Below are 8,856 nucleotides of genomic sequence, written 5' to 3' on the forward strand. Positions count from 1 at the left end.
TACTAAAGCTTGTTTACAATATTACCGTCATATCCACGTTGTCCGATTAATATTTCTAATATTTTTAAGTCCAACTTCGGTCTTCTACAATATCGTTTGAAATAAACCAACGGCTTTTAGAATCGAAGGAAAATAGTTCAGTCGGTTTTACGCACGAGAGGAAAAACGGTATGCATGTGAAAACGGTCTCTAACGTATTTCTAACCTCGTTTTGAGACGTCGTTTGAATTTATGGCCGTAACGTAAATACCTCCCGTACTCCACATACCGCGGCCGAGGCCTTCCTATACGTAAAGATATCGAGGTATGCCTATTCAAAGATGAAAGACCCATTGCCGGCATATTTTGCGTACATAAAATATTCCAGAATGCTACATACAAAATTCCTTCAATACTTGCGGTTTGCCATGAATATTACCCTACGACATATGAGAATTTCAATGGGACATACATCTTATAATGAATGCGGCACGCTTAATATTTTTCGTATCCAATAACGCGCTTCTCGCGCGTTCATTTAAACTGACCGTTCCCGTTGCAAACGGAGAACAAAAATTGCGTACCAACGATCCTCGCCGAGCCGCTACGAAAGTTGGCAGCGGTGACCTCCCGAAGGATAGTAGCCATACAATATTTGAAACAGAAAACCATCGGGGATGTTGAGCGGCGCGCTATGGCAGCTACACGCTGAATGCATCAGCGGGTCCCACAGCAACTGGACTACTATCAAGTATGTATGGAATGATATGATTTTCGTTTAATTAAAACTGTAATAACTGTTTCATCCGCATTCCAGAGAGTGGGCATTAAAATATATAGAGTGCCGCGGGTGCGCCACCGTGACAATTCCAAACGAATGAGGAAAAAAAAAGAACAGAAAAAAACCGCATTTGCAGTCAAACAAAGGGATCAGATTGGAATCTGAAGTGTTTGCGCGAATACGATTTATACAATCTTGTGCCTTTTCGTACGCAACCCTACCATCTGTATATCGCGGCGGCGCACAAAGTGATTTCGAATTCACGCGTTTTATATCGCGCGAGCCAAATATAAACGTGAAATCCAAGATACATTACATTCCGATAAAATATAAAGGGCGGTATTTCCTTGGGGAATAAAATATGATTAAACGACCATCAGAAGTGATATCCGAAAGGAGGATGTTGCTCAACAAAGGGCGTATTCTTCGTGGCTCAATAGCCCAGGACGAAAACGAGGCTTTGTGCCGGCGGAGGCCGGCGAGTGTGTGCCGCGCGGAAGGGAGGCAGGAAGGCGACGAGAATGGAAAATAAACGTAGCGATGATGCCCCGAGTTTGAAACAATTAACATAACAAAGCGAGGCGAGGCCGAGCGGGGCGAGGCGAGGTGAGAGGCGGTCGGAAAGGGAGGATACGTCGAGCCAAAGGCAGGAGGGAAACGCGGGCGGCGTTTCTCTTGAGATTTTGGCACCGTTTCCACCGTCGACGGCAGCCTATTCCAACTTGTGGTATTCGAAAACATTTTCCCCGACCGGCGTAAACGGATCCGACGTGAACAGCTGAAGGGCCACACGGCGTGAAGAAAACTTTCCTCCGTCACCTGCCGTTGTCACAGTTTTACAGCCGGTCCCGGTATAATACGCGATACGTTATCCCAAAAATTCCAGGCATTATTCTATCGTAACGCATTGGTTAGATTTTTATCAAATCCTGCCGAAATAAACGGCAACACAAATGCTCCTCCTTTATCGCGAATAACAAGAGGCAGCTGACAAAAACTTTCGTAATCCTCGCATCTTTTCCGCGTTTAGCAATTCATGTTTTCCGAATGAAGATAGTATCGTGAACAATATCATAAATCAAGCGACTTGCGACAAATATCACTTTACGTATTTTCAAATATTTGCATCGAGAAACCAATGTAATACTTGTTTCCACTAAGAGAAATTTTCTCTCTCCCTCTCTCCCTCTCTCTCTCTCTCTCTCTCTTTAAGAAATGGTAATAGAATGCAAATACAGTACTTGGAGGATGCAATTTTTCGTGCTTTTCGTAACGTTAAAGGGCAACGTGATTTCTTTGTGGCGTTATATACAGTGCATCACGTTGGATCGGGTGAGAGGAAAATTTTTCGCTGCGTTTAAACACGCGCGCGTCGATCCTTCCCGCGACATCCTTCCCCTCATTTCACGTAGGCGACGTAGTATATCATATTTGATTAAGGTGCATTCAAGGTATCATGCGTATAATCATACAAATTGCTTTTGATGTGTGAGAGCTCTCTCGCGTTCGTGTCTACACGGATAAGAGCTTTTCGCAACCCTTCGTTCATCCGTTTTTCCATCCCTCTGCTGACGCTGTCGCGAGCGTGCGCGATATCTTAAAATCTTTATATAAAAAATGTTTCTTGTGTGAAAAAAAAAAGTGTAAGAAAGAAAATACCGTATTAAACAGAGCAAGGAGATGCATCTCGTGGATAACGCACTCTCGCGCGAGTAAAATGATCGATTAAAGAGTGTTTCCTAAACATTCGTGAGTTGGAATCCTGTTATTTCTAAATTAAGTCTATCAAAGAAGTAACACCATGCCCGAAGGTCTAGCGTGAATAATGCGGTGCGCGTGACTGTGATAAATATTTAACCCTCCGCTCTAGCGCAGGTTACCTTTCCTTCCGTGCGAGATTAAGGGAGGTTTATAATGACGCAATCTTGCGCTAACATTCGCAACATATTGGCGCCCAAGTAACATTTCGCGTGATTATTTAAAATTACGCGCGAGAGGGATGGCAGCCCTAATGAATATTCGCTTGTAACAGACTTTATTCCCCGAATGGAAAATAGATAACGCTTGAATTTTCTTTCGAAATGTCATCGAAGTGTCGTCGCAGAGATATATTGCGAACATATGACAACCGTGTGTGACATCTGAGAAATGAAAGTTTTACAAAGACAATATGACGTGACTGGGAAAAAACCCGGCAAGAAGAAGAAAAAGATGAATGAGGCGACGCACGTCGCGCAGAAACATGCGCCGCGTCTGACTATGCGCAGCCCTTATCTACTCGCTTTAATATCACGTGCCCTAAGTAGAACGCAGCGTTACGTACAGACGTCGCTGTTCCCGTAACACACTTCTATGAGAAGTTCCCTCCGCGAACTTTCACCATATTAACCCAATATCAGCCATATGGTTTAGAATCGGGTTAACAAGCGTTCAGCGAGGTATCTTCCCTTGCGTCGAGAGAGGCACGGGGATTATCGGCCATCAATCTGATTTAGCGCCGCTTACGCAAAATAATAGCACGGAATGCCCAATTGAGATTACACGAGCTTTTACAGACGGGCGCGGGTAAATTGAGTAAATGATTAACAAATAGTAAACACACGATACTGTCGCGAGAAAAATTTACGACTTGAAAAAAAATATGTGCCTTGAATATTTGACGTTGAGAAATATTAAAAAGATCGAACGGAAAGTACATGTATACGTCGTCCAGAAGCGGGACGTCAGTTTATCTTGTTACAGAGTTGCAGTTTTATTTCGCCCGTTCCGATCTCGATTTCCGCGAGTCGCGAATCCGTAAACTAACGACACACTTCGAGCTCGCCTTCGATCGCGACCGATTCATAAATCTGCCCGCCGTATCGTTCTCGTCCATTAGCATCTCGTCGTGCGTAGAATCGCGGCGAGGACAGCGTATCCTGCAGTTTGTCCTGGTATCGCAGTTTGAGTAACACACCGACGGTACGCGGAGGCGACCAGTCAGCGCGCCCGGTGGGAAGTATAAAATGTCAATACGTTTACCGGCGGGCCATTGTTGAGCTTGATCTATGTTTATGGGCGTAACGGCGTAGGTCGCCGTCGTCGTCCTCCTCGTAGTCGTCGTCGTCGTCGTCGTCGTCGTAGTCGTTGCATACGGAGCACAGAGAAAGCGCGAGTATCTCTTTCTGTAATGTCCCGGCCGTAATAGTACAAAGGCGGATCCTCGGTTCCCCCCCTCGTGCCCGCGAATGTATGACGGCGGCACTTTGCGAGCGCACGTGAAACATTTTGACACACGCGTGCCAAGGATTGTTCTGCGAGTTTCGAAAATTGCTATCTCCGCCTCTCAACTCTGCGCTCGCAGATATACGTGCGATATAAATAATTTAATTAATTTGTATGTCCCGACGCATGTATTATTTCAATTAATTTAATCTGTTAAATATTTTTAATTTAATTAGCGCCAGCCATAAAGTATCATTTGTTCGTGCATGTACGTAACTACGTGTGATAATAAAGAGAAGACATGCAAAAGTAATTCTGCAAATTATTATTAATTCCTGGGGAATTTATAAATGCGGCGCGGGATTAATTCCACCTTCTGCAAAGCTGTCGATAAGACCGAGGAAGATTGAGGAAGTTATTTGCACAAGACGAGAAATTACCTCCCTTCGTTCCTGCAATGTCTCGGATCCGAGCGTGTTCTCGCTATCTTATTACGCGCACGTGTCTTCGAACGTGTTGCGTTGGTGTGTGTGTGTGTGTGTGTGTGTGTGTGTATGTAACCCACGCCTGCGCTACCGCGATATCGTTTGTGATAATGCATGTGCCTAGTACAGATCTCCCGGTCGAACAATCATCCCCCGCTATATAGCGATAGTTCTCATTACCTTCGACTTTACACGTTCACACGCGAGATAATACCACGACCGCGAAGCTAGTCCGCGAGAATGAACGTTCTTCTTGGTCCATTTCGAAAAATTGAGTCGAAATAGTAGAAGACTGATCGTCGAATCTACGTCGTGATGTTTGAGCATTTCTTCGGATCGGGTTATGCTTCGTCTTCCACGCTTGACGCCACTCGACACGTAGAGGAAAATTGTCAGACTTAGAAAAAAGAAACAGTTGCAGCGAGTACGCTTTGTTCGATATATCGCGAGCACGTTCAACGTGAGAGAGAGAGAGAGAGAGAGAGAGAGAGGGGGGGGGGAAGAGGCGAGAAAGGAAGAGAGAAAGGGTTCCGAGGTGCCAGAGACTCGCCAGGGGAATGAAACCTGATTTAGGACTGCGGTCCAGAAATCTCCCAAGAGACCCTCCAGGCTGACCACCGCACACTCGCTTCGCTTTCCAGTGTCCCTCCGAGTGCGATCCTCGCCCTCTACCACTACTACCTTTTCTCTACCGGCTCTTCGGTGTTCCATGTCCAATGTCTCTATGTCCCTGGACGCCAACAAGTGCGACTCTTTACCAACATCGCGTCGGAAATGCGTCCGGAATACTGAAGACCCCTTCAAGTATTGCGGCGGGATATGTTACGTTACAAAAAAAAAAAAACCAACTAGAGAGAGGATAGAACAGGGGGATAATACGAATGAGATTTTCTCTGTGGTAAAGCACGTTATTTGATATTTTGTAAAAGTCTAAAGATTTCGTAAAAATAACGAATCCGATATATATTTGCTGTAAAATGCTAGAGAACAATGTGATGTTAAAGAGTACAACGTCAAGTCCCATTTAAATAAGAGCTCCTCATTTCTCGCGGAAATATTTGAAGTAGCGGGGAAAGAGCGAATTTTGATACGGGGAGACAATATCGGCGGGTGCAGAATTTTCATTCGATACGCTTATTCCATACTTGCTTCAAACTTTCCTTTGGCTCATATAATATCTAGATTCGACCGCTTTTATATCGAGTATTCTAGCGAAGCGTAGAGTGAGGAGCGGGCCGTTTCGGAGGCAAAGTTTCAGACGAGGGGCCATGGGAAAGAATGGAATAAACCGAACAGCGGAAAAAGGAGGAAGGAAGGAAGACGCTCCTGGCACAGCCTGGCGTGTAGGTTACTACGTGCCTGCTCACCGAGGCATCCCGTGACCGCGGTCTGGCTTAAGGATTCGGGTCAGGCTGTAACCTGCCTCGATTGCAAATATAAGGAAACACTTTTGGTGGCTGCCAAAACCAAAACTCAAGTAGCACCGGGCGCCGAGTGTACACGACGCGACGAAAAAACGCGAAAATTTAATCGACCGCTGCCGAACCGATTCTCTCGTTCCTATCCTGCAATTTCCACCGCGAGGATGTATATATATATATATATATAGCTCCTTCGGAAATCCGTAAACCTCCCGCCACCACTGCTCGGAAGCACCGAAGAAGATAGCTTACCACGTTGCTCAATCTGACCGAAAATCTGTAACCTTTAAACTTTTCCCAGCTCTCCCACTTAGCCATTTCCCTTTCGGAGCACGAATTTTATGCCCACAGTATTTACGCGAAATATGGAAATATACCACTGATATATACCATTAGAATATCGTCAGGATTAGTTTTGCTGAAAATCTTATTTTTACAAACGGAACATCCACGTAATAACGTTGTTCGTAAAATAATATTGGCAAAATTCATTATCGTCGTAAGACATACCCGTGCATTACGCCCCGGACTCGTGAAAAATACGCGTTTCGCTCAAAAACGTTCAAAGCATGCAATGTCACGGAAAAATAGCACACCCTTTGTCACCGGATATGAATCTTATTGAGCATACTTGGAATATGCTCCCGCAGACGGCGGTGCAAGAATGCACCCGCGAAGCGGCGAAAGCTCGCAGCTGCAGTCACTGAAGAATGGGCCGACATACCGCGAGAAGTTCTTCGCCATCTTTTTTCGAGGCTCGCGCCGTCATGTAAAATTGTGGAGGTAGAAAATGTAAAATTCGTGCGAGCCGGCGGATATTAAAACGAGGCTAGCCCACGGAGCATAAATCGTGTCAAGTATCTACGCAATAACTTATCCCTTTTCATTTCCATCCTTCGCGCCCTTCATAAATAGATATACAGCGAGCGATGCAAAGTAGCTCTTCCCGCGGAAAAATAACATCCCACTGCCATTTCGGGCACGTAGACCCAAGCATTTCTACTGATTCTACTGAAGGAAGCAGAGTAACAAAATACTTTACGAGTAATTTAAAAGGCACATGCCATTACGGATCGCCTAATTGTTAATCACACACTAATTCTACTAGACAATTAGATATGAAGAAGCTTTGCTCTTCATAATTTTATAAACAGCGTGTACATGTGTGTTCTTATTTTAAAAACTATTAGAAGCTGTACCTATAATTACATGAAAATAATACAACTCTATCTCTATAGGGACTGCACCTAGACTTTACGGAAATTAATGAAAATGACGCGTGTGTCGCGCGCATAGACCGCCAATGGAATCTTTTTTGGACTACGTTCTCGATACCTGGCTGATAGAGATAGAGGTCCGCGGCGCGCGGCCACACAATCGCCGAGCGCTCCACGCTGCCTGGTTGATTCCGCGTACCAGCGGATCTCGGAAGTCCCACGAAGAGTCGTAAGCCGACGAGTGAGCCGCCCGTGTCTCTCCTCTCACACAGTCGTGGTCACACAGTCGCGCTCACGAGTCGTTCGCTTCCAACGTGTCCACGTTGTCCCCTTCGACGGAATGGTCGCGATGGTCGTGCGTCGTCATCCCTCTCCTTCTATTCGCGACATGTACGCTTCGTTCGTCGACGGCGGAACGGAAAACGCGTCGTCGTCGTCGTCGTCGTCGTCGTCGTCGTCGTCGTCGTCGTCGTCGCGCACAAACGAAACACGCCTGTCCTCGACACAATTAGCGAACACTCACCGGATATAGTTCACGTTCACGTGCGAATTAACGTCGAGCGTGATGCCCAGAGGCACCATGAATATCGAGTACCGGAGTCACGGAGGCGCGAGGGGAATTCTACTTACTCGCGTGCGAATCACACACGGCCGACGTGTCTAAACTAAATCTACGCGCGGAGTGTACGCGAGGGTAGCACGACCACGAGCGCCGCCGGCACGCAGTCCGACGACCACGTGAGCTAAGAGCGATCCGATCCAACTCCACGTGTCCCCGATCCCCGAGATCCTGAGAACCGGGCCTCGGCCTGGGCCCTGCGAAAACGACGAGTTAATCACGCGCGGAGCAGCCCCGGATTAAGGAGCGAATCTCGTGTCTTGAAACGAAGAGGGGGGAAAAAAAACAGCACACTGAATCGTAAGCTCGCGGTTCGAATTCAGAGAGGTACAGCGACGTCGCGCGCGCGCGTGGTCAGTACTCGTTACGTTTTCAACACCAACGTCACGAGCGAAACATCAATAACACCACCACCACCGGTACGCGGGGGAAATTTCACCGTTTCGCAATAACTCGCCACCCCGTTGTCCCCGCAACGAATGCTCCTCGTGCTAGGTGTCACTCGACTCTGAGACACTGATACCGCCGGCGAGAGCGTCGTTCGCGTGGCTACCGACCGTCCTCCGCCTCGTCGTCGTCGTCGTACACATCAAGGAGAAAGGTCCGCGTCACTTCGGAGCAGAGTGACGTGCGGACGCCGGGCCAGCCGCGGGAAGAAAATCGCGCGGGTTTTCGTCGAAGCGGCTGCTGGCGGCTGGCGGCGACGACGACGCGTCCTCTCTCACCGGGATCCTCGTAACGTGTCCAGGTATCGTCCGCAGATCCCTCCGGATCACGAAACGGAGGATGATGACGACGACGGAGAGGAATGAGAGGGGGGAGGGGGGATAATGAGAAAGCTACAACAAGCTGCGTGTCTCAGCTGATCGTCGTGTACGATCAACGACGATATACAACTCGTGCACTCCGGCAAACGACGCCGCTTCCTTTACCAAAACGTGGAGATGGTGTACACTGCGGTCGCTCTCCGCACACTGAGAATAGCTGACGTCATGAGCCCACCACGCGGAGGTGGTCTCGCGAGCGACGGTTTCGCGCCGGCGCCCGCGGCGGCTGCAATCCCTATAGGCACACACAGTGCCAGTACAACCCTGCGCGCCAGTGTGCTTCTCTTTCTCTCTCTCTCTCTCTCTCTCCCTCCCCCTCCCTC

The 8,856-nt window shown here is 47.6% G+C and overlaps 1 protein-coding gene across 2 annotated transcripts in view; it reads right to left on the reverse strand.

The window, feature by feature from the left end:
- Nucleotides 1-8,633, reverse strand: part of LOC105835899 (CUGBP Elav-like family member 4) — a 569,131-nt gene extending 560,498 nt beyond the window's left edge. For both annotated transcript variants that reach the window (XM_028195168.2, XM_028195157.2), the window contains exon 1: nucleotides 7,206-8,633. The gene's annotated coding sequence lies outside the window, so the exon portion shown is untranslated. The remainder of the gene's footprint in view (nucleotides 1-7,205) is intronic.
- Nucleotides 8,634-8,856: the final 223 nt, after the last annotated feature.

The sequence above is a fragment of the Monomorium pharaonis genome, chromosome 7 (genome assembly GCF_013373865.1).
Source record: "Monomorium pharaonis isolate MP-MQ-018 chromosome 7, ASM1337386v2, whole genome shotgun sequence".
Classification (NCBI taxonomy): domain Eukaryota; kingdom Metazoa; phylum Arthropoda; class Insecta; order Hymenoptera; family Formicidae; genus Monomorium; species Monomorium pharaonis.